A 19,819-nucleotide genomic window follows, 5' to 3' on the forward strand; every position below is an offset into this window, starting at 1 on the left:
GCTGTTCTTGGAGTATCATTTTGGCACTAATGCCTTCCTACACATTTGCATTCCTAGGAGACTCAGCATTTTTTTTCACTTGATACTACTACTTGTGACAAATAAATTAATATCAATTTGACTTATGATGTAATTGAAATATTATTTATTTCATAGCACTGAGAAAGCCTATATGGCTTATGGATATTTAATATTTTAATATCCATTCTGATACCCAGACTCTTAATAGCATTTAAAAGGTTGTGTCCACTTCTGCTAGCAGAAAGATTATGCCAAATATTTTGCTTTTTAAATTTTTTTACTTGTATCTTTCTGGTCTAATGGGAAACAAACCCTCCATTTAGCATTATTCGAGGATGAAGTAGAGAGCTATAGAGAATGTAGTCAGCGTGACTGAGAATTTGATGGTCTCTAGAAAAGAAAATGCATTTATTTTCTTTCTCTGAGTAACTAGGTTTATCTTTAGATGAGTGATTTAAGCTAAATAAGTCACTGACATTAACTTGTTCAACTGTTACTCCTAAAAACAGGTATTTCCCTCTTTGGTGGTAAGCATTGCTTAGGTTAGCATGGGTGACTTTATTATAGTGTCCGTTAGCAAGAGGGCCTGGCTGCTTCTTCCCAGGGTTGTACATCCCAATTCATTGAGAGGAAGTAATTTTTTTAGTGCTTTAGTGTATTGAAATGCTATCTTTAGTGCCCTGGGATTACTTATTTGAACTTTGATAGAAAGCAGTATGAGGTATTGATTTTCTCTGCTTATAAATTATATGAATGTATATAGTCCTAGCAAAATGAATATTTATCAGAAGATGTATAATGTAGAATCCAACTGCCTCATTCTCCCTGAACAGCCATGGCCAAACTTCTTGCAATAGTGGAGGCAGAATGAATTGCATAGTTTGTACAAATTGAGGCTATTATGTTTATGACAATTGGCAGCTGTGGCATAAAGCCTCATTAGTGTATGAAATTGACATGCTGTTGTTCCTCCTCCACTCCTCTGCCAAAAGCTGGCATTGGTATTACTACCTCTCCATGTAAGAAGTAGGATCTACCTATGAGAAAGTTCAAGAGAGTAGTTAGGCAACTTCAGCTATCCTTGACCTTCTTCCACAACCCTCATGAAACTAATCCATTGTGAAATTCTGTCTTTTCTACTTCCTAAATATCTTTGAACTTATTCATCTTTGTTCCCATGTCCATCCTTATTTATTTTGTCATCTTCGCCTACATTTTTGCAATATCTCTTGAATTTTTTTAAAATTTACTCCTCCCCCCTCTAATCTCATTGCTTTTAGACTGATCTTTTAAAAATGCAATTCTAATCTTTTTGGTCCTCTGATCTAAACTCTTATTATCTTATTGCCCTTAGAATTCAACCCCAAATCTTCAGTCATTCTTTGCCTACAAAGCTCTAGCCATAGTGGTCTTCTAATTCTCTGACAATGCCATTTTTTTTTTTTCTTCTGGGTTTTTGCAGATACTTTGTACTTGGAATGCCCTCCTGTCTCCTATTCCTCTTCACAGAACTCACTTCTACTCATACTGCCAGTCTCACTTTATTATTTTTTCCAAGAAGCCTTCCTCCATACCTCAGACTAGATTAGACTTCCCTTCTCTATTATTCTTTCACAAATCACTCGGTTTTTCCTCACACCTAGCAGAGTTGTAATTATTTCTCATATATAATCATTTGTTAATAATCTTCCACACAAGGCAACCTTCAGGAGGGCAAGGACTGGTACATGTTTTAGTACATTGTATGCCCAGTATTTAGGAAATTGCCTAGCAAATAGGGATTTGGTAAATATTTGTCAACTGATTCTTTCCACAGCTGCCACTCTTAGATATTTCAGTACTGTAAGTTCTTCCGGGTTGTTTAACTTCCTCTGTTCAACTCTCCAATTGGCTGAGTGCAGTGCTCACGCCTGTAATCCCAGCACTTTCAGAGGCCAAGGTAGGAGGATCGCTTGAGGCCAGGAGTTCAGGACCAGCAACACAGTGAGAACCCCAGTCTCTACAAAATAAAAATAATTTTAAAATGAGCCAGGTATCATGGCACATGGCTGTAGACCCAGCTACCCAGGAGGCTGAGGTGGGAGGCTCACTTGAGCCCAGGAGGTCCAGGCTGCAGTGAACCATGTTTGTGCCACTGTTCTCCAGCCCAGGTAACAGAGCAACACCCTGTCTCAAACACACAAACAAAAACCCTTCAGTTGCTTCTCATCTCACTCCAAGTATGAGCCCAAGTCCTTATAATGGTCTCCAGGTCCTTACCTGATATGCCTCTCCTCTCACCTTACCTCTGTATCGTCTCCTATTGGACTGCCCAGCCCAGATCTCCTAGCTGATCCTCAGAAATGCCAAGCTTTCTTCTGCCTCAGGACCTTTACACTTGATATTCCCTGTGCCTGGAACACCCTTGCCTTATATATCTCTGGTTTAGTCTCTCACCTTCTTGAGGCCCTTCAAGTTATGTGACCTCAGCGAGGCCCTCTTTGGCCATCTTATTTAAAATTGTAACCTCAATCCATGGCATCCCTAGTCTCCTCTGCTTTACTTTTCTCCATCGTACTTAGCTCTAATTGGCATTCTCTTCATAGGTATTTTCCCCAGTACTGAAAACAGTGACCGACACGTGGTAGGCCCTTAGAACTCACTTATTAAGTGAGCGAATTTAACCTGTATTCACGGGCATATTTGGGTCAATGAGACCTGTAGCTCAAATTATGAGGGCTTAATATTTCAAGATGATTTTGAAAAGATGAGTTAATTAAATTTATTTTTATCCTGACTTGTTCTAAAAAAATTTTTTAATGCATAGTATGTAGGATGAAGACAGAATAAAACAAAGCAAATGTAATAGTATTAAAGTGGGTAAAGTTAATGTACAGAAGGTCCTGCATAGTGGCTGAAGGCATTTCATAAATTTCACGTATTAAAGAGTTAGCTTGCTCAGAAATAACTGAACTGGAATCAAGAATTTGTTCTGTGGCATAGGTCACAAATATTTGAGTCTTACATAGAAACCCAGAAAACATATTTTAACTATAAGATATTGTGAAATTACTCTTCTAAAAAAAACTTGCTTTCTGTATTAGGAAATTTTCTATTGGCATAAAATGTACACAGTCTGTCCACTGTAAGGGCTCTGCTACATCTGATATATGGCAGTCACAGCTACCACCTCTGCTGATATGATGTCCAGGACGTTCCCAGGGTTGATTTAAACCTAGTAATTGGATATTTTTGAAAGTTAGCCGTCAGAAATACCAACCAGCACATTAATTATCCTAGTTTCTCCTCCACTAATCATGAGGTAGCTTGAGAGTCCAGTGGTTGTGGCTTCCTTCCTTTTGAGGTAGATAATTGGCAACTTAGAAATAGGTTCTTGGGGCTGGGCATGGTGGCTCAGGCCTGTAATCCCAGCACTTTGGGAGACTGAAGTGGGTGGATCATTTGAGGTCAGGAGTTCGAGACCAGCCTGGCCAACATGGTAAAACCCCGTCTTTACTAAAAATACAAAAATTAGCCAGGCGTGGTGGGAGGCACCTGTAATCCCAGCTACTCAGGAGGCTGAGGCAGGAGAATTGCTTGAAGCCAGCAGGTGGAGATTGCAGTGAGCCCAGGTCACACCGCTACACTCAAGCCTGGGCAATAGAGTGAGACTCAGGTCTGAAAACACACACACACACAACAAGAAATGGGTTCTTGGCCAGGTGTTGTGGCTCATGCCTGTAATCCCAGGACTTTGGCGGGTGGATCACCTGAGGTCAGGAGTTCGAGACCAGCCTGGCCAACATGGTAAAGCCCTGTCTCTACTAATAATACAAATATTAGCCAGGCGTGGTGGCACATGGCCTGTAATCCCAGCTACTCAGGAGGCTGAGGTGGGAGAATCAGTTGAACCCGAGAGGCAGAGGTTGCAATGAGCCAAGACCATGCCACTGCACTCTAGCCTGAGCAACACAGTGAGACTCCATCTCAAAGAAGAAAAAAAAGAAAAAGAAATGGGTTCTTAGGTAGTCACAACTGGACAGTGTAGGAAGATTGGAAGTTAGATGAATTAGATTTCAAGAAATTTTTTACGAATACAGTAACCAAAATAAGTGTGTGTGTGTGCACATGTGCGTGTGCATACAGTTGCTAGGTATTATACAGTACATGTCTTTCTGTTAATGGTATGTATGCTTTCCTAATTCGTTGTGTTTTTTTCATTGTTGTTGTCATTTAAAACTGAGTCTAAGAATTGTTGCCATGTCTGCAGGCCAGAGATAAAGCAGGGAATGTGGGGATGGACTACAGGCCTTTCAGTAAATGCTGCAGTACCTCACTAAACAAATGGTATTTTTGAGGCAAAAGATGAGAATATTTAGCTAAGTGGTGTTCCACTTGCAAAATGTGCTAGTTCTTATTTTTTTTCTTCTTTCTTAGCTTTCTCCTTTTTATTTTTGGCTTGAAGATAAATATTAAATTTGAAGTCACATCTGTCCCATACCATTGTTTCAGGGTTGAGAGAAGAAAACGAAATGAACCACAGACTTAGGAAAATAATGGAAATACGTATTTAAAAAAAATCATTTATATTCCTCATATTTTAAGGAAAGGAAATGAGAAGACACATTAAGAACACCACAGAACCATTAAAATGGACAAGTCACATAAAGGGAAAGTATTTGACCAGAAACATTATATATAACGTGTTGCTGGTTAAATTTGTATTGTTATATTTAATGTGTAAGTATACATTATTCTAACTAATTTAAAATATGTTTATTGAGTTTGCTTTACATATTTTATTTATTTGATGGAACTTTATGTTCATTTTTTAACAAGTCAAGTATCTCTTTGTTTTGGCATTTGATGAATAACAGAAGAAAACCTGAGAAAAGACAGAACCATCAGTGTAAAAGTAATGCAGAGGCATCGTATCTTCCAGCACAAGAAATGTAGAAGCAGAAAGATCTTACTTTCAGTAGAAGTGGTGAAATGGCAGAAAGAAAATGTCCCCCAACTGGTTTGCTGACACAAATTTTGCCATGTAGTGAGGACAAAAAAATATGCCCAGGCATTTAACTCATTACCTCCTAAACTGTGGTACACAGAATGCTTGACACAACGAAAAGAGATTTTATAAGCCAAAAGGGTTCTGTAATGACATGCTTGGAAAATGTTGCAGCCTTTTTTGAAAATTTATAATGTATCTTAACATGTTCCAAACATGTGTAGTCACAATTCTTTTTTGCTCATAGAATCTATGAATACCCTTGGAATCATCTTTCAGGAGATGCTGAAAACTTTGCTTCTGTTTAGATGTATAATGTTGCAAGAGAACATTGTTCTCACCCTAACAATGAGAACAATCTTGATAATCCACAAAGTCATGATGTTTCTTGTGCTCATCAGAGAGTTGAGGTCACAAGGCAATCAGATGAACTGAAATTTCAAAGAAAGACAAGCCCTTTTGAAGAGAGATAAGACACAGAAACTGTGTTATCTTTGGCAGAGCATAGGAGGAAGAGAAGTCACCATAAAGGTAGGTAAAAAGCAGCTAAAATTGAAATGAATTCTTAAAGGCTGAATGTGGGCTAACATAACATTTCAGAATAATGGGGAGCCCCAGTCACAAAAGGAGCCTGCACTCACTTGCAGGCTTTTCTCAATGGGCCCCTGTGTTAGTTTCCTTAGGGCTGCCAAAACAGAGTACAGCAATGTGCTGTGTAATGACATTTCAGTTAATGACTGCGTTTCCATATTGCTATCTTCTCTATATGCCTGTTTTTGCTTGTGGAATTCTTTAAGTTCCTTACAGATTCTGGAAATTAGACCTTTGGTGGTTGAATAGTTTGTGAATATTTTCTTCCATTCCATAGGTTGTCTTTTTACTCTGTTGATAGTTTCTTTTGCTGTGCAGAAGCTCTTTAGTTTAATTAGGTCCCACTTACCAATTTTTGTTTTTGTTGCAATTGTTTTTGAGGACTTAATAACACATGCTTCACCAAAGCTAATGTCCATAATAGCGTTTCCTAGGTTTTCTTCTAGGATTCTTACAGTTTGTGGTCTCATATTTAAACTCCTTCAGTTTTGAAGGACAGTTTTGCTGGCTATAGTATTTCTGATTGACAGTTTTTTCTTTTGGCAGTTTGAATATATCCTACCACTCCCTCTGGTCTGCAATGTTTCTGCTGAGAAATCCAATAATAATCTTATGGGAGTTCTCTTGGATATAATAAGTCATTTTTCTCTTGCTGCTTTCAAGATTCTTTGTGTCTGGCTTTTGATAGTTTGGTTACAATATGTCTCTGTGGGTCTCTTTGGAGTCATCCTAGTTGTAGTCCTTTCAGCTTGTTCAATTTAGATTTCCTTTTCTTTCCTCACGTTTGGGACATTTTCGGCCATTATCTCTTCAAAAAAATTTCTGTCCCTTTCTCTCTCTCCTTCTTTTGATAAACCAGTTAATGCATATGTTGGTCAACTAGGTCGTGTTCTGTAAGTCCCTTAGGCATTCTTCACTTTTCTTCATTCTTTTTCCTTTTTGTTCAGTTATCAAGCAGGAGCTTGATAATTCTTAGTAAGCTTGCTGATTTTGTCCTCTGTTTGATCAAGTTTGCCGTTGAATCCCCTTAGTATAATTTTCAATTCAGTTTTTTTAGTCTTCAGCTCTGTAATTTCTATTTGGTTCTTTTAAAATGTTTTTTCTTGTTTGTTTGCTTTGGTTTTTCTTCCCGAGATGGAGTCTTGCTCTGTCACCCAGAGCTGGAGTGCAATGGCGTGATCTCGGCTCACTGCAACCTCTGCCTCCTGGGTTCAAGCAATTCTTTGCCTCATCCTCCCAAGTAGCTGGGATTACAGGCATGTGCCACCACGCCTGGCTAATTTTTATATTTTTAGTAGAAATGGGGTTTCACCATGTTTCCAGGATGGTCTCAAACTCCTGACCTCATGATCTGCCTCACTCGGCCTCCCAAAGTGCTGGGATTACAGGCATGAGCCACCACACCCAGCCTTTAAAATAGTTTTTATCTCTTTATTGTATTTTCATTTTGTTCATGTATCATTTTCCTGACTTCCTTTATTTGTCCATCTGTCCTCTTGTAGTGCACTGAGTTTCTTTAAGACAATTATTTTGAATTGTTTGTCTGGTGATTCATAGACTTTCATTTCTTTTTTTTTTTTTTTTGAGATTTATTTTGTTCGTTTGGTTGGGTCCTTGTTTCTTTGTATTCCTGATTATTTTTTGCTGGGATTTGCATATTTTTAAGAAACAGCCACTTTCCCAGTCTTCTGGACTGGCTTCATACAGGGAGGAAGAGTAAGACTCTCTTCAGCCAGCTATAGAGGCTTGGGGCCTGTCAAACCTTTAATGGGAATGTATCTCCTCTGAACTGTGCCTATAATTTCCCAATTACAGAGGTTTGCTGGTTTCTTTTTTAGACCTTGCTCCCTCTGGTGTCTTTCCATGGTACTGCTGGCTTTCGGGTGTTCTACAAGCTGCCTAGGTCTTTTTTGTTCTCAGCAGTTCCCAGGCATCCAAAGTTGCCAGTTCTCTCAGCATTCCAAGTCAGGCAAGACAGAAAGCCATCTCTTAGGCAGTTCCCAAAAAAGCTGGAAGGTTGGATATACTTTCTACTCTTCTCTTGTTTTCATGAGAGAAAGGCCATGAGTTGGGCATTTTCTCCCAATGACACTGAGTTCTATTGTCTTCTGTCTGCTGTGCCGCAGGTTCTCAGGTGCTGCAGCTAACAGCTGAACTCTCCCCTGTTCTCAGTGGCCCCAAGCATCCAAAGTATTCTGGTTGTGTCAGTGTTCTACATCAGGCTGGACAGTAACCATTCCCGTGGGCAGTTCCCTAAAAAGCTGGAACTTTGGATGTACATTCTACTCTTTTCTTTTCCTTCTGATGAGAATATGCACATTTGGCATTTACTTGCAATTATATTGGGCTGAACTGGCTTGGGGGAAGGCCTATTATGGGTGAAATGCATTGGCTTTTCTTGCCTGTTTCAATGTAGCTATTCTTGACTTTGAGCTTGCCTGCAATACTGTGACTTTTTAACTGGTTTCTGGAGTTTTCATAAAGTCTTTTTAGACCATATGTTGTTGTTAAGCAAGTATCTCTGTGAGGGAATGAGGTCTGGGGATTCCTATTCCAGCATGTTTTCTCTTCCTATAAGGATGCCAGTCATGTTATATTAGGGCCGACACTATTCCAGTATGACATCATCTTAACTTGATGATATCTTCAAAGAGCCTATTTCCAAATAAGGTCACATTCACAGGTGCCAGGGGTTAGGACTTTAACTTACCTTTTAGGGGTACATAACTGAACCCACAATAGCTTTCACCACTGCTCATAAAAAGATTGAGGCTGGATGCTCACTCTGTAATCCCAGCACTTTGGGAGGCCACAAAGAGGCGGGTGGATGGCTTCAGCCCAGGCGTTTAAGACTAGCTTGGACAACGTGGTAAAACCCTGCCTCTGCAAAAAGAAAAAAAAATTAGCTGGGTGTAGTGGCACATGCCTGTAGTCCCAGCTACTCCAGAGGCTGGGAGGTGGAAAGGTCGCTTAGCCTAGGAGGTCAAGGCTGCAGTGAGCAGAGATCATGCCATTGCACTCAGCCTGGTGACAAAGCGAGACCTTATCTCAAAAAACAAAAAAAAAGGAAGCAAAAAAACAAAAAGATTGAGGGCAAGACAGCAGATTGAAGAGAGCCACTCTTTAGTGATACACAATTATAGAACACTGCCTAAATTATCAGCTATTCTTGCATTTGAAGCAAAAACTTTAAGTGAAAGGAAACCCTTTTATCCTCAGAGTCCAGGCAGAGATTCACTGATTATGGGGGTAGGGTTTGCTTCTGCGAATGCTGTCTGCCCTGCCCTTAGGGAAGGCACAGAACATTCTCCGGCAGTAGCTGCTACTATTTTGTGTTTAGTATAATCCCTGGGATACTGGAGGGTTTTTGTTTTGTTTTGTTTTACAGTGTTCCTGCACAGATATAAGGCAAAATTTCATTGCCAAGAGGTTGGGGTAGGGGCAAGGAAAGCCCCATACCCAAGGCCTAGGTGCACAGGCCCTAGCTAAGGCTGAGATATCAAGAGAACAATGAGTTCTCTTAATAGAGTTTAATTAAAAACAGCTGTAACCTACTGCTGAGGGATGGGCAAGGATGGAGAGAGAGAACCCCCTCTATGGCACAGATGTGCAGTAGCTGCTGAAAGCTGAGGCTGGAGCAGGAACACTGAGTAAAATTCCTTGAACGCTGTAGGCTCCACATGAAGCACTAGTTAGTAGCTGCCCGCTGCTAGAGGAAGGTGTGCAGAAGGTCACTACAGCAACAGGGAAACAATACCTTAACCACTGAGTAGATTCTCTCTCTTTGGAATTTGTTTACCTGGTTGCCTGACAGAATCGGTATCACCATTTCTGGGAATAACTCTTCTTTCCTTCAGTTTATACTGTTATTCTATAGATAATATCTGGAATTCTATTTAAAAATTATAAAATATGTGAGGGAAAAAAAACATTTTCAAGAGATAAAGTAATCAGCAGACCCAGACCCAGAGATGACTCAGATGTTGTAACTACCAGATCAGGACTTTAATTATGACTGATACATTAAAGGAACAAGTGGAAAAAGTAGACCTCATGCATGAACAGTTGGAGAATTTCAGCAGAGAAATGTAAGACTTATTCACTATCATGAGAATAGCATGGGAAAGACCAACCCCATGATTCAATTACCTCCCCCTGGGTCCCTCATACAATGCATGGGAATTCTGGGAGATATAATTGAAGTTGAGATTTGAATGGAGACACAACCAAACCATATCATCCTGTAATCCCATGTGTCTGTCTACTCTGAGCCCTAGAATCACCTTTACTTATTTTCTTGGCAGCCTGGGGAGGTTCTCAGGCTCATGAAGTTTCCCTGATGTCTCAGCGTCCCCCAAATTGGTATGTAGCCCTTTAGTTATTGTCTAGACTCTCCTTTCCTTCTCATTTGGCTATTTTGAAAGAATTTCTACACTTTAAGTTAAAAGTGAAGGGGGCAGATACTTAGGCATATGTTTTAGAAAATATGGTAGTCTTTCATGCTTACTCAAGTTATCTACAAAAATGTTCATTGCATTACTGTTTTAAAAGGAAAAAAAGGAAACAGCTTACACTGTCATCAAGAGGAAAGTGAATGAATGAGCTTTGTTGGACTATTCATTCATTGGAATAAAATTTAACAATGAATTACAGAGCTTCATGTATCAACATAGATCAGTCTCAAAAATCATGTTGAATATAAGTTGTGAAACTTACTGGCCTTGTAAGAGCCTAAATGTTATTTAGAAAGGCTCCAGGTAAATAGCTACTGTGTCTTTGGTATAATGAGTGATTTCAGGAGGCTGGGGAAACAGTGGGATTTTTGAATTCCATTTTTCCACATAAAGAGGAACTCCTTCCTCTACTGGGTATTCTGAAGACTGACTAACCTTTGCTCCAGGCTGCAAGCCAAGGAGAGAAAGTATTTACTTGTATAGCTACCACCTCCAGTCAGGCCACATGACCCTCCAGAACTACGGCTTCTTTTCACTCTCTAAGATGCAAATGGAAGACAGAAGCTCGGGTCTCAGTTCTAATTGTGTTTCTTTGACTGTGCTGTTATGAGTCTATCCATGCATGTGTGTTTCAAGGGTCATACAGAGAGATGCTTGGACAGAAATTGGGGATCACTTCTCTGGCTCTATTCCAGCAGGATTCTGCTGGGGATTTTAATGTTTTGAGGGGCAGGACGGATTCGTATTATCTAGGCAGAGTGTTATCCAGTGAAGTATTTGAGGTTATGCAGTGCAGAGATTTCCCACTTTGTGCTGCCCTAGGAAGGGGATTAAATGCAATCAGGGCACTTCTAAACAAATTAACATTTATCAAGTAACTATATATGAGATATCAATTGTGGAAATATACTATGCTGAAATCAAAAGCATCTTGATGCAAATAGATTACAGAATTATATGCAAACTATCAGTGTGGGATGATTTTTTGAACAAAGTAGAAAAAGATAATACAGGTCTCTAAGGAAAATGCCTGATTATTTTTTTTATTTATTTTTTGAGACAAGCCTCACTCTATTGCCCAGGCTTGCGTGCAGTGGCACAATCTTGGCTTACTGCAACCTCCGCCTCCTGGATTCAAGCGATTCTCCTGCCTCAGACTCCCGAGTAGCTAGGATTACAGGCGCCCACTACCATGCCCAGCTAATTTTTGTATTTATAGTGGAGATGGAGTTTCACCATGTTGGCCACGCTGGTCTCAAACTCCTGACCTCAGGTGATCCACCTGCCTCAGCCTCCCAAAGTGCTGAGATTACAGGCATGAGCCACCGCGCTTGACCATGCCTGACAATTTACAAAGCAGCATGATTATTAGAAGGCCTGTCCCCTGTTGACAGTAACTGAGAAGTAAATTTGAAAGTACATTAGATGAATATAAAACTCTTAACAGTACATATGGATATACTTTCGAAATTTCATAATAAACAAAAATAATAAAGAAATTGAAAATTAGAAAAATAGCCAAGGCAAGCAGATCACCTGAGTCTAGGAGTTCAAGACCAGCCTAGTCAACATGGTGAAACTCTGTCTCTACTAAAAATACAAAAATCAGCTGGGCATGGTGGCATGTGCCTGTAGTCTTAGTTCTCAGGAGGTTGAGGCAGGAGAAGCAGTTTAACCTGGGAGGTGGAGGTTGCAGTGAGCCTAGATCACGCCTTTGCACTCCAGCCTAGGAGACAGATTGAGACTCCGTCTCAAAAAAAAAAAACTGGTAAAATGTTGACTAAAACAACTTTCCAAAGCATTTCATGTTTTCACAAAAATGAACAATAGTACAATTTTTATTTGGAAGATAAACACCAAATTCAGAATAGTGATTGAAGTATTAGGGAGGAAAATATGAACTTCTAAAGATACAGTTTCCTTTTCAAGTTTGAAAAGTAAAAATTTTGGAAAATATCTGATACAGACATGAAAAACATGAAGTAGTGGTAAAAAGAAAAAAGTGAATTATTGTGAAGTTAATTATAGATTAGGATTGGGAAGCTCTTCGGACTCTTTGGTAACTCAGAGACTGGCTACCTTCTCTACGTGTCTCTCAGGGCCTCTGCACTCTAACCAAGGAGGAATGACCTGACGGAGTTTTTTCATCCTTATCTGATAGGGAAGCTGCATGGATCCCTGGGTTTAGGGCAGCAGAATGTGTTGCCAAGAAACAATTGTTTCTCAGAAGTGTAGAGCAGCATTTTCTAAGAGATCCAGTCTCAGTCCTTGACCTACTGCAGTTGGCCCCTCCTCAGCATCCTGTGCCCTTCTATTGCTCTGTTACCACTTGGCATTGTAATTATTACATTTCTGCCTGTCTTACTAGGCTATTGGTTATTCAAGCACTCATTCTTTGGCACATCCACGGTGCTTAATAAATGTTTGTGTAATAAATGCTAGTGAGTGCTCTCTTGTAAGACATGGAATAAAAGTGGTAAAAAAAAAATTGATTATACCTCAATACATGAAATATGTGGCCAATTGATAATTTATTTGTTTTATTTAGAAACAAGACCTCACTCTGGCTGGGCACAGTGGCTCACACCTGTAATCCTAGCACTTTGGGAAGCTGAGGTGGGTGGATCACTTGAGGTCAGGAGTTTGAGACCAGCCTGGCCAACATGGTGAAACCCAGTCTCTACTAAAAATACAAAAATTAGCTGGGCGTCATAGTGCATGCTACACCATGCATCCACCATCAGGTGGGAGGACCTCAGTAGATCCTCCCACCTTGGCCTCATAAAGCACTGGGATTACAAATGTGAACTACCACACCTGGCCACGAAAAAAAAAAAAATAACTGATAAATGTTGGCTAGGCACAGTGGCTCATGCCCGTAATCCCAGCACTTTGCAAGGCCGAGGCAGGCCGATCACAAGGTCAGGAGTTTGAGACCAGCCTGACTAACATGATGAAACCCAGTCTCTACTAAAAATACAAAAAAATTAGCCGGGTGTGGTGGTGTGCACTTGTAATCTCAGCTACTCAGGAGGCTGAGGCAGGAGAATTGCTTGAACCTGGGAGGTGGAGGTTGCAGTGAGCTGAGATCGCACCACTGCACTCCAGTCTGGACAACAGAGCAGGACTCAAAAATAATAATAACTGATAAATATATTACACATAAAACAATGGTCCTCAAACTTTAGTATGCTTCAGAACCACCTCCAGAGGAGTATCTTAACAAAACGGGGACAGAATGTACGTGCGTATGTTTTAACAAAAACAGATTGCTGGCTTCTACCCTAGAGTTTCTGATTCAGTAGGTCTGGTTTGAGTCTGAGAATTTGCATTTCTAAGAAGTTTCCAGGTGTTACTGATGCTGCTGATCCAGAGACCATTAATTGAGAACTACTGCATTAGAAAAATCATGGGAAAGAATATGGAAATACATAATGAAAATAACAAAATTACATATCCCTTTCCTCCAAGTATCATTCTTTTGGGAAGGCCTTCCAAAGAAATGAAAAACAAGAAAACACAAACAAATGATTTAACTATAACACTTAACAAATCATGTTAGTGTACCCTATTGCAAATGGGATATTAACCACCTTTACTTCCAGTGACCTAATCTGTAAAATGAGGATAATAGTGTATTGTTCAACTAGAAGTATCTCACAGGGTTGTGAGGATTAAATTATGAAGTGTTCAGAATGGTGTTTGGATTAATATATATTGCTATTATTATATTAATATTTTTGGTTAATATATGTCAAAACTAACCACACGAAAGTGAGAGAGAGAGAAGTTCTGAATAGAAGATATCAATTTGGGAGCTATTAGGATATAGGAGACCAATTAGAGAAAGCCCTGAACAAAAAGGCACTAAATATATTTTTGTTTACTTAAAAAGACGAAATTGTGTCTTAGAGGCCAAAATGCTTCTTTGATTTTTCATTGGAGAGTTTACTGTTTGACAGATAACTTTACATAAAAACCTGTGCACTGAAAAAAATTTAATTTTATTGGGATTTTTTTTTTGGTTATGAATATATTTGAGCTAAAATATATAAAAAATAAAAGAAGAGATGTTCTTGAAATTCCACTCCCCACCTCCTGGGATGCCAACATTTTTATTAATATCCTTTGAGACATCTCTCTATATTGCAGTAACTTTTAAAGAAAGCATTTGGGGAAGTAAAGGTTAGGAAATAATTACAAATTCTTTATATTAAATATTTTATTAATATCCAAAATAGCATCATCAAAAGTTCTCTTTTTGGCTGGATGCGGTGGCTCACGCCATTAATCTCAACTTTTTTGAAGGCCGAGGCCTGCAAATCACTTGAGCCCGAGAGTTCAAGACCAGCCTGGGCAACATGACAAAACCTTGTCTCTACAAAAAATACAAAAATTAGCTGGGTGTGGTGGAGCGTGCCTATAGACCCAGTTCCTTGGGAGGCTGAGGCAGGAAGTTCACTTAATCCTGGAAGGTGGAGGTTGCAGTGAGCCAAGATCACACCATTGCACTCCAGCCTGGGTGACAGAGCAAGACCCTGTCTCAAAAAAGAAAAAAACTGTTTTTGTTTGTTTGTTTTGCTGACTAGATGGGTGTAGGGAGGTAGAAATGGAAGAAAGAAGTTCTTGGGAAAAAGCAATTTGATTATCTAGTCTTTTCTCTCTCCGTGTCCCCAACTACTACAATTTAATTCCAGTTTTATTTTAAAAATCAAGATTGAGGTTATATGTGGCATTAGCAGTTCATCCTAAATTGGAGACAGTAGGGATGGGAAACATTGTGAGCTTGCTCAGGAAGGACAATGACTGGGTCTGTAATTTGATCCTATAATTATTATGATGTCATGTTAGTAGTTTAAACATTCTTGTTAAACGACTTGTAATACTGAAAATATTTCAGCCACTATTATAAAATAGTGTATTGAGATATTCTAGGAAAAATACTAAAAAGCAGTGCTTCCTTTGCTGGACTTCCCTGATACTCCACTCTTCCTTCATTTACTCTTGTGTATCCTTCACGTCAACCTCTGAAACACCAGTATGTTCTGTAGAAACTCAGATGATGAAATCTGAGTTACATATTTCAGCCCTGAAAACAGCGTTGGAGAGTAAGATAGATGACTAGGCTGAAATTCTAGGGCAATCTTTACTGTTCTTTCACCTTCTGAAAACAAGGGAGAGAAGTGCCAAGGGTGAGACTAGAGGTGTGGCTAGATCGGGAAGTATCTTGTTTCTCCTCTAAATTGTCCTTACTGTTGCCTATGACTGGAATGATTTTCAGTGGTCTAGGGTTAGTTTCATAGTGGCTCACAGTGGAAAGGACAGGTTTCCTGAAGCTTTTTCATAGTTAATCTGAAGTAACTTCTGTCAGTGAAAATAGGTATTTTAGAAATTCTGAAATAAAGCAAAAACAATAAATGCTTTATATTATGTAGACTTTTAGGTAGTCCTACTAAGGTAACAGCAACTACATATGGACTCAGATTCTAACGTTAGCATGATACATTAAATGTCTGACAGACTTGAAAATAGACCTGTCTTTGAATAGCTAGAAGCTATATCAGGAATTAATTTCTTGAAGTGGGTAAACATGAAGTTTTCTATGTATAATTGACCCTACATCTACATATTGTCAAATATATTTAAATATGGTCTCTTTTAAAATGGCCTAAGTGGGGAAGGAAAGCCTTTCATTTTGTGTAAAGTTTACTCATTGATCTATGGGGTAACGTTCAAGTTCAAGGTATTGAGACAGATACTATTTGGCATAGTATCTAATGCCACATATGAAAGTAGTTTCTATTTGCAAGTTCCAAATAGATACTCCAGAACTGACAGGGGAATTCCAGCAAGGTCATTCACCCATTAAACTTTAAAAAAAAAAAAAAGCAAAGGAAAAAATTGCCTTTGTGTAAACATTAAGCTCTCTGCTTTTAAGTGTTCTTTTTGTTTAATTTTTTTTAATATTAAAGGGAGAGTTCAAACTGGATTTCTTAAATATTTCAAATCACAAATAATAAATTTAATTAATTTAGAAGTTAATTTTATACTTTTGTGGTTTATTATATCTCTTCTGGGTTGGCAAAATATCCAATGCTTAAAAAAAAAATGGCTTCCCATTGTGTAGCCCACAAAATACAAGAGACAGGGTACAGTCAGGAAGGAATTCTTAATACGTTTGTGGTATGTTATCCTTGGACGTTATATCAGTTGAAACATACCCAGTTCTTGCTCTTGAAGCTTTATAAACCTGTCCTTAAATAACACTGACAGACAGTCATTTGACTAAGCAATTGTTGATGGATATACATGATGAATTAAAGTATTGTCATTCAGTAAATGTCTTTTGTGTGGTCTAAATACACAATGAAATGTTGACTGTTAAGAAAATAGCAAGAGCAGTTATCATCCCTAGACTGGCAGTTTATTCAGTCCTGAATCTTTAAATTCATGTTTCATTTAATGTCAAAATTTGCACATATAGTACCTCATAAAATGATAGCACATTGCATTTAGGTTTAATTTTAATTACTTTGGTAGCTTTCAAACGTTTTTTGTTGGAATTGTGTATGAGTCTGTAGGGGCTTTGTGACAGTTTCCATATAACTTATGCTTTCAGTCCCTCCTGTTCCACAGACCTCATACTGCTGCAGAGATGGCAGATACATTCACTATCTACTTTGGACAAAATAGAGCTTTTAAAAAAAGTTTATTAAATATTGAGTAGACACAAGATATTTATAAAATATCTGTAAGCCTTATGGAATAACTATACAGAGAACATTTGCATACCTTCAGCCCAGTTTAAGAAAGCAATATTACCATTACTTCTAGTATCTCCTGTGGACTCATTCCTGATTCTATACTTCTCTTGTTCCCTCAGAAGTAACCAGAGTTTTAAATTTTATGTTAATAATTCTCTTGCTGTTCTCAATGGTTTTATCACATTACTATACATCCCTAAACAGTATATTGATCAGTTTTACATGTTTTTGAACTTTATAAAAATGAAATCATATTGTATGTCTTTTTCTGGGACATGCCTTTTTTTAAAAACTCAACATTAAAGCTTACATTTATCCATGTCAATGCATATAGCTATTGCTCATTACTTTTCACTGCTGTATAATATAGCATTGTATGAGTATCACAGAATTTCTTAGCAGATGAATTGATTAGTAAGCATTGCAATGTTTCAGTTTTTGGTTATTACAAACATTGCACCTATGTATACATATATTCCTGTATTTGTATCTACCACATATTTACAATAATTTCTTCATCAATGTTTCCTAACCATTTTGGTGTCATGGCATACATAGAAAATGATAGATAGTGGGTGTACAATACACTAGGTTAAAGAAGTTCAGCTATGTCCCTGGCGTGGGGGCTTCTGCTTGACTAGAGAGCTGAGCTTCATATCTGGGCACACTTGTCACCCATTCATTGCATACAAGGGTGCCTCAGCACGCCAGCTGGGAAGCTCTGCCAGTGCATGTGCCTGGGAGTAGAATTGATGGTTATAGGTAAATGCTTCTTCAATCCTTCTGGGTAATACCAAATTGCATGGTGGCATTACTTATTTCATTTAACGTACATCTAAAGTGTTTGTATCAATTCATGTTCTCTAAATATGTATTTAAATCAAAAGGATTTGAGAATACTACCAACCTCCTAATTATGAAGGTTAAGTAGGAAAAGAAATAATTATTCCCTTGGATATCACTTCAGATTTGCTTTCTCAAAACATGATAATGTCAAAATTCTTTGACAATGTGACAGCAGAGAGTTGTAGGTAGTAGGCAATGTTAAAAAGTGACGACATGCCCCATAGTTGTTACTAATTGTGAAAGTTACAGCTTAAGGGAAATGAATTACTTATGAGAGCTGTAATTCATAATACCAGGTTGGGTATTGCATTGGCTTTCTGTTTCTTAGCCTCAGGAACTGTTTTCAGATAATATATACAAGATGGAGTAATGAAAACTGTTTGCTATGTAAATACCTTTTTTCTTTTTTTGACACTGAGCCTTGCTCTGTCCCCTAGGCTGGAGCGCAGTGGCATGATCTTGGGCTCACTGCAACCTCCACCTTCTGGGTTCAAGTGATTTTCCTGCCTCAGCCTCCCAAGTAGCTGGGATCACAGGCTCCCACCACCATACCCTGCTAATTTTTGTATTTTTAGTAGAAATGAAGTTTTACCATGTTGGCCAGGCTGGTCTCGAACTCCTGACCTCAGACGATCCGCCCACCTTGGCCTCCCAAAGTGCTGGGATTATAGGCATGAGCCACTGCACCCAGCCTAGGTAAGTAATTTTTAGTGTAGAAAGGCAAACTTTAAGTAAAGACTCTAGTTTATTTATTTATTTTTTTGAGATGGAGTTTCGCTCTTGTTACCCAGGCTGGAGTGCAATGGCGTGATCTTGGCTCACCGCAACCTCCGCCTCCTGGGTTCAGGCAATTCTCCTGCCTCAGCCTCCTGAGTAGCTGGGATTACAGGCACGCGCCACCATGCCCAGCTAATTTTTTGTATTTTTAGTAGAGACGGGGTTTCACCATGTTGACCAGGATGGTCTCGATCTCTTGACCTTGTGATCCACCCGCCTTGGCCTCCCAAAGTGCTGGGATTATAGGCGTGAGCCACCGCACCCAGCCCTAGTTTATCTTGACTACTCTTAAATTTGGTTTTCTTTTGAACAGTAGAGATCTCTAATAATCAGAATTACATTAGGTTAATAAATGATAATATTAATTTCTCCATGCAAATGACATCAGACTAGATGATTGATTTTAGAAAAATGACAACCTGACGTAGGTTTTCCATGACATTTTTGAGAAGCTTCTGTACATTACCCCCACAGTTACCAATCTAGTTATTGCTGGGGAAAAGTGTATATACGTTCATAAGTCGATTGCCAATTTCCTCTTCAGAGACGTTCTTGTTGAGATTCACTCAGGATGGTTGGAAAAATATTACAAAAAATATTAAAGCTATATTAGGGAAAGTTATAGATTAGTCTCAAGCCTTTTGGAAAGCCAAAAGGTTTTACTGGGGCAGGCCAAAGGCGGCCGGCCAGTCCATTAAGTTAGGCAGAGATAGAGATGATCAAAGGCCCTACCCCACACACATTTGTCTCCACTCTAACTATGTACTCATGTAGATTTTGTGCTGGGTGGTCTCTCCGAGGAAGATCCAAGGGGAATTACCTGTTAATAGCATTTACTCTAGGCCCTGGAACCTAAAGCTTTCATCAGTCTTAAAACCATTCTGTTAACCATGTCAATTATCCACAAGTGTGTGAACTTAGAAGCTCTGTTATGAATAAAAGTGTGGACAGACAGAGGGTCTGTGTCGATTGGTTGCATTTCGCCCTCTGATAGCAGCCAGCGGCCATCCCTAGCCCACTTGAAACACTGTAATCGTGTGAGGGTGCATTCATTCAGCCATCGTTGAGTCAGGGTCTGCAGGACAGACTTCCGCGGCAGTGGGACCCACATCTGAGGTGGTACCCCAACGTGATCGAGGGCACAGGTTCTATCAATTTATCCTCCATTATTTTCCCATAACCTCACCAACATTGTGTCTCATGAAACTTTTTTAACTTTGCCAATTTGGTAGGTGAAAATAATAGAATATCATTGTACTTTTAATTTCTATTTCTCTTATGATGAGTGGGGTTGAGTGTCTTTTTATATATTTAAGAGCCATTTGTATTTCTTCTGTGAACTGTTCATATACTTTGCCTACTTATTATTTTATTGTCTT

The 19,819-nt window shown here is 39.0% G+C and overlaps 1 protein-coding gene across 5 annotated transcripts in view; it reads left to right on the forward strand.

Moving 5' to 3' along the window:
• MAP3K13 (mitogen-activated protein kinase kinase kinase 13) overlaps positions 1-19,819 on the forward strand; it is a 195,493-nt gene that overhangs the window by 10,685 nt on the left and 164,989 nt on the right. The window contains exon 3 of one of the 5 annotated variants that reach the window (XM_064366888.1): positions 5,410-5,539. The exons of the other annotated variants lie outside the window; for them this stretch is intronic. The gene's annotated coding sequence lies outside the window, so the exon portion shown is untranslated. The remainder of the gene's footprint in view (positions 1-5,409; positions 5,540-19,819) is intronic. 5 annotated transcript variants of the gene reach the window in all.

This window comes from Aotus nancymaae, unplaced genomic scaffold, assembly GCF_030222135.1.
Source record: "Aotus nancymaae isolate 86718 unplaced genomic scaffold, 86718_ANA_hifiasm-v0.15.2.pri h1tg000067l, whole genome shotgun sequence".
Classification (NCBI taxonomy): Eukaryota; Metazoa; Chordata; class Mammalia; order Primates; family Aotidae; genus Aotus; species Aotus nancymaae.